The sequence below is a fragment of the Littorina saxatilis genome, linkage group LG1 (genome assembly GCF_037325665.1).
Source record: "Littorina saxatilis isolate snail1 linkage group LG1, US_GU_Lsax_2.0, whole genome shotgun sequence".
Classification (NCBI taxonomy): Eukaryota; Metazoa; Mollusca; class Gastropoda; order Littorinimorpha; family Littorinidae; genus Littorina; species Littorina saxatilis.
Genome location: NC_090245.1, coordinates 45360809 through 45367471, shown reverse-complemented (window position 1 = coordinate 45367471; position 6663 = coordinate 45360809). Strand labels below are relative to the sequence as shown.

At 39.2% G+C, this 6663-nt stretch overlaps 1 long non-coding RNA gene across 1 annotated transcript; it reads left to right on the top strand.

The window, feature by feature from the left end:
• The first annotated feature begins 2026 nt into the window (after positions 1-2026).
• LOC138970954 (uncharacterized) lies at positions 2027-6441 on the top strand. Its single transcript, XR_011457123.1, has 3 exons — positions 2027-3019; positions 3812-3902; positions 4896-6441. It is a non-coding gene; the product is annotated as an uncharacterized lncRNA (long non-coding RNA).
• Positions 6442-6663: the final 222 nt, after the last annotated feature.

Genomic DNA, 6663 nt, shown 5'->3' with positions numbered 1-6663 from the left:
GCAACGCAACCCAACGCAACGCAACGCAACGCAACGCAACCAACGCAACGCAACGCAACGCAACGCAACGCAACGCAACACAACACCACACCACCTCACAACACCACAACACAACACAACACAACACAACACAACTCAATGCAATACAATACAATGCCATGCCATGCAATACAATACAATACAATATTGTAACGTATCGCTGTTTCTCTCTCGTTGTTGATTGTTGTGTGTGTGAATGTTAATGAAGAATAAAACAGACACAAATTGTTCCGGGATTCAATGTTCAGATTTATTCATCTGAACAAATTCGTATCGAATTTCAATATATCAGTGTATCGTTCATTCATGACATATGAAAATAGGCATGACATATGATAACTTTGTTCCGGACTATCTTCTTTACTGCAGACCTCGATTTCTCCCGTAGACTGGTTCTGATTTCTCTTTTTCCCCTCTCTTCTTGTAGACTGCTATTCCTTCGTGTAGCTTAGAACCTAGTGTTCTCTAACTCAATATTATATCCCTCCTCGTCCAGTCTCGAAGAAGCCGCCCCGATTTCATAGCGTAGAACAACCTTCAAGATCCTGGCGTAGAAAGACCCCGATTTCTCCTGTCGAATAGCCCCACTTTCTCCTGTCAAATAACCTCAAAAGCCCCGTCTCGAAGAAGCATACTAGAACCCCTTCCGTAGAACCCGACTAGAACAACATCGCCTTAGAACCACATCGCATAAGCCAAAAGAACCCCGTTTTCTCCTTTCCCTTGTCTATTTATCCCCTTCCTTGTTTGTTTACCTGTTACCTCTAGCTACCACTAACGTTTCGATCGTCTATAACGATCTCCCCTGACTGTCTACGTTACCCCAATCCATGTCCTAACAACATAAACAACATACCTTGTCTCTCCTTCCTTTCTTTAGTTGTTTCGTACCTTTAGCAACGAACCGACACTCTCGATCGTCTTAGAGTCAAGGCGATCGAGGATGTTTGTTTACGTTTCTCTAGGTAACTTCTAACAATGCTCAAACAACCTATCCTACCGAACTAAATCTCCATTTTACTTTCACTCAATCATTATCCTATCAATAATGAATCAATTCTAAAATGCATAACCATATTTACATGCACATTTCATAACATAATATTCTCTCATCGTTCTGCTTCGATGAGATCTCGTATAACACCTTCTCAAGTCAAAGCGACCAAAAAGTGTTTGTTTACGTTTCTCTAGGTAACCTCTAACAACATACAAACAATTTATCTAACTAAACTAAATCTCTGTTTCCTTTCACTCAATCATTATCTTATCAATAATGAATCAATTCTAAAATGCATGCAGTAATATTCACATGCACATTTCATAACATAATATTCTCTTATCGTTCTTCTTCGATGAGATCTCGAATAACACGTCATCCAAAATGGCGTCATCAAAGAGAAAACTATGTTCCATCAAACACTGTACAAAAGGAAGACGTGGAACTTGCGAAGAAAATGCGAAAAAGTGTTTGTGGGTTATCGTCCCTAGTCACATGCTGGCGGCGAAAACAAAATGGCGGATCGCGTAGGTACCGATCGCGTGCGAGGTGGTGGTAAATTGTGCTCGGCTTTTTGTTGCAAGAACGCCCGTTACAAACAGAGCTGCTTCGGGAAAACTTTCCACAAGTTCCCTAAAGAAGAAACAAGTCGCGTAAGGCGAAAATACAATATTTAGTCAAGTAGCTGTCGAACTCACAGAACACGTGGAATTGACAAGAAGAGCGGGGTATTCGTTGCGCTGAGAAGGATAGCACGCTTTTCTGTACCTCTCTTTGTTTTAACTTTCTGAGCGTGTTTTTAATCCAAACATATCATATCTATATATTTTTGGAATCAGGAACCGACAAGGAATAAGATGAAAGTGTTTTTAAATTGATTTCGAAAACAAAAATTGATAATAATTTTTATATATTTAATTTTCAGAGCTTGATTTAATCCGAATATAACATATTTATATGTTTTTGGAATCAGCAAATGATGGAGAATAAGATAAACGTAAATTTGGATCGTTTTATAAATTTTTATTTTTTTTTACAATTTTCAGATTTTTAATGACCAAAGTCATTAATTAATTTTTAAGCCACCAAGCTGAAATGCAATACCGAACCCCGGGCTTCGTTGAAGAGTACTTGACCAAAATTTCAACCAATTTGGTTGAAAAATGAGGGCGTGACAGTGCCGCCTCAACTTTTACGAAAAGCCGGATATGACGTCATCAGAGACATTTATCAAAAAAATGAAAAAAACGTTCGGGGATTTCATACCCAGGAACTCTCATGTCAAATTTCATAAAGATCGGTCCAGTAGTTTAGTCTGAATCGCTCTACACACACACACAGACAGACAGACAGACGGACACACACACATACACCATGACCCTCGTCTCGATTCCCCCCTCTACGTTAAAATATTTAGTCAAAACTTGACTAAATATAAAAAGGTGGGTTGTGCAGTGATTATTTCATCAGGTTTACCTTCTTCAGAATGAGAATGCAATGGCTCGAGTCAACTCACTCAGTAGACTACAGCGTCAGCGAGTACTTACGACTGTGAGTGTGAGTCAGCAGTCAGTACAAAACAACAGTTTACACTTGATGACAAACTACCCGTGGGCATATTTGCCGAATCCTTTATCAAACCTTGCTTACGGGAAAACTACAGTACAAAGGTACATCACTCATCCGTTTTGCGTTCAGGCAGAGCGTTAGATTTAGACTGAAGATCTGATTTAGCTTTTTTTGTCTTTCCTTTTTGCTTAGTTTAACAATAACATTGTTGTTTTTATTGTCAAACTAGGTGCAGAATATGGGTGCAATTCACAAGGCGAGAGGACTTTGAAAAGCTGCAGCCAGCTGATGTTCAAGGTCTCAAGCTTTGTACTGATCACTTTGAGGCCAACCAGTAAAACAATCCTGCAGAGAGGATCACTTGTGTGGAATGCTGTCCCGACATTGTTTGCAGTGCCCAATCCACCACCGAAGGTTATTTATTTATTGGTTTTAGGTTTTTGCAAACCAAAGAAGCACACTATTAAATGCAGGTTGAGTAATGACAAGTTTGAGGCTGATGTAAGAATTGAAAAAAAACAGCATTGTTCCCATCAAATAATGCCTGTTTGCATTTAGCGCAAAAAAATGATAAGGCCAACAAAAAAAAGTTACTTATTTTGGATCGACGTCTTGATTATGATGATATGATGAACTTATTTTGCCAAAAAACAGCCCCAAATGGCAAAAAAAGTATAGGGTCGGTGTCAACAACAAAAAAGTTGTATGTTTCTTCTGGTCACCTGACCCTACCTATGTTTTCCCGACGACCCTAGACTTTCTTTTTTGCATTTTCAAAAATAAAAGGGGTATTCGAAAATCAATTGTTTTCCTGTTTTTCAACAAAATAAGTTAAAAAGATGGTTTTGAAAAAAAAAGTTTAGATAAAAAATCTCCACCTTTAGTCATGTTAGGCCACAAAAAAAGTCTGTTTAAGGTAACGTAGGCCCCCCAAAAATAGCGTCGGTAGGTCGGCTTTTTATTTTTGTATTTTAGCCATCTGAATATTTTAATTTTATTTTTTAATGCCCCAAAAAAGTCTAGGGCCGGTGGGAAAAAAATAGGGTCGGTCCGGATACTGTAAACAGATTATTTTTTGTTTTGCCTTACCAGAAACATACACTTTTTTGTGTGGCCTAAGACCAATGCCATGAAATTGGGAGAATTGTTTCATTGTGACTGGGTGTTGGTTGTGAGTTTGTCAGTTAAAGAGCTGTGCATTTGCAGGTTGCTAGTGGGAGGAAGCCACCATCGCAAAGGGTAGCTACAAATGAAGCCAGCACCGACCTGTCGCCTGATGCACAAATTGTTCAACCAGGTAAGAGATTTTTAACCATGAAGAACACCCTGACATCAAAAAATGTTTAAACCCATCCATTACATAGTTGATAATTGCTGTATAGGGTGACGGGAGCTGTGGCGGGGTGGTAAGACGTCGGTCTATTAACTCGGAAGGTCGAGGGTTCGAATCCCGGTCGCGGCCGCCTGGTGGGTTAAGTGTGGAGATGTTTCCGATCTCCCAGGTCTACTTATGTGCAGACCTGCTAGTGACTTATCCCCCTTCATGTGTACACGCAAGCACAAGACCAAGTACACTTGAAAAAGATCCTGTAATCCATGTCAGAGTTCGGTGGGTTTTAGAAACACAAAAATACCCCGCATGCTTCCTCCGAAAGCGGCGTATGGCTGCCTAAATGGCGGGGTAAAAACGGTCATACACGTAAAATTCCACTTGTGCAAAAAAAAATGAGTGCACGTGGGAGTTTCAGCCCACGAACGCAGAAGAAGAAGCTGTATAGGGCGGATGCATGGATGGATGAAATTGTACCTGTAGTTCCCACACGTAAAGATGGGAAACATATCCTGTTAGAGGCATGGTGTAACAAGAAACAATTAAGTGGCTCTATTCCCATCTCCCCCCCCTTTCCCCGATATAAGCTTCGTGGTTGAAAACGACGTTAAACACCAAATAAAGAAAGAAAGAAAGAGGCATGGTGTGTGAGGAGTTTACCTGGTACTGTTGTCCTAATCAATCAATCAATCAATCAATCAATATGAAGCTTATATAGCGCGTATTCCGTGGGTACAGTTCTAATGGCCTCACCCATTCAGTACCAAACAAGGTCAATCCCATCATTGTTCCACATCGTATCCATAGTTGCTAATACACTTCATTTCTGGCCTGCCTTCCTACGCTATTGTTTATTTTCATTTTGTGATTTAATTACACGTGTTTTAATTTCTTCCAGGTTGTAGCTTGTTATGGTTATGTTATTTTATGTGTGTTTTGTGTGTGTGTTTTCTTTTTTAGATGACATTCAGGCGATCCTGGAGGACATAGGATGTAAAGCATCAAAGTCGTCATCCTCCCCATCCCCTCGTGAAGCGGAACTTTGGCAGAAGGTCAACAAACTGAGGAGCAAGGTTTTCCGATTAGAAAACGAGCGAGTAAATTAGCCAAGCCTCCCAAGAAAGACTTTGTAATAGAACAGTTGTCTCATATATTATCAGGCGAGGCGAGCTATTTTGCCATTTATGCCTGTTACATATTTACCGGTTATCTGCTGCTGTGTCCAATCCTGGCAGAACGCATGTTACCAAGGAGCCGAAGGAGAGTCAATGAGATGAGAGAATGTGATTAACAATTGCCAACTCTCTCCGTACAAAGAGGGTCCAAAATTGTATCAAAATATAGATGGTAGAGAATTCAAAATAAAAAAAGACAATAGACAAAACATGTACTTCGGCTCATAGAGCCTTCTTTAATTTTTGACTCATTAAGTCCATGCTCCGAGAGTCCTTTTTTTAATTTTGAATTGCCTACCATCTAATTTTTTTTATACATTTCAAAAATATTCAACAGTCACCTTCCGTTATTCTTGAACTTGGCTATTCCTGTGATATTTTTTTAAAATCAATTTTTACTGTAAAACTCTTCGGCAAGAGGATTGGTCCAAGCAAACAAATAATAAACTTGTTAAGATTTTTCCTGATATTTCCGATCAATTGCCTATGGTTTTATTTAGCTAAAAGATTCAAACGTCACACCTATGACTCATGGCTATTTTTAAGGGGGGAGTAGCATCCCTGGTGTGTTGTTTGTGATGTACCTTTTAGTCTGTTTACAGTAGCATAGGCACACAAAAAGAGAGTCGGTAGGTCGGCTTTTCTTAATTTTTTTTTATAACCATCTTTTTAAATTATTTTGCAAAAAAACAGGAACAAAATTGATTTTTTTCTCTTTTTCTTTTTCTCCAAATGCCAATAAAAAAGTCTAGGGTTGGCGGGGGGAAAATAGGGTTGGTCGGGATACCGTAAACAGACTATTTTGCTTTGTTTTGCCTAAGCAATGACTAACAAACTTTCTTTAGGGTCTGACATTGTATATACTATACAATTTTTGGGGTATTAACTAAATACATGTATACAGTTTTTGATTCCTTTTATACTTTTTCACAAATTAGCCCCCCCCCCCTTTTTTTGTTTGTAGTCTGCCCTGGGGGCGGGAGGTCTCCTAATTTCGGTTTCTAGGGTCACCTTATGCTTCCCCATGAGCTGAGAACTTAATTTAAAATGGGCCTCGATTTTTTTATTTGTATTTTGTAATTGTGCCTTTGTCCAGTCACATGATTTCACTTTGTACTTAAAAACTTGGCACTGTCATCATTTATTGCTATTTATTGTTCAGTTGTTCAGTATTTATTGCTATTGGGCATCAGTTGTTCAGTTGCCCTCTTTCGAATGAGCCATGCATGCATTATGGATGTGTTTAGCGAATTGGGATACCTAAAGCCAATGTAAAAGAAGAAACAATGTGAAGCAAACATATAGCACCAAATAAAATAACCGAATCAGAATGGAAACTTCTTCAGTGTATGTGTGTGTGTGTGTGTGTGTGTGTGTGTGTGTGTGTGTGTGTGTGTGTGTGTGTGTGTTTGCTGTTTTAAATACCGAAAATGTGAAAATAAAGCAAGTCACAGCATGAGAAAGATCGACTGTACTAGTCATGACAAAGCAGGCGACAGCCAGGTCAGCATGTAGAAAAGGGGAATAACTCGTATTTAGCCATTCTCTTTTCT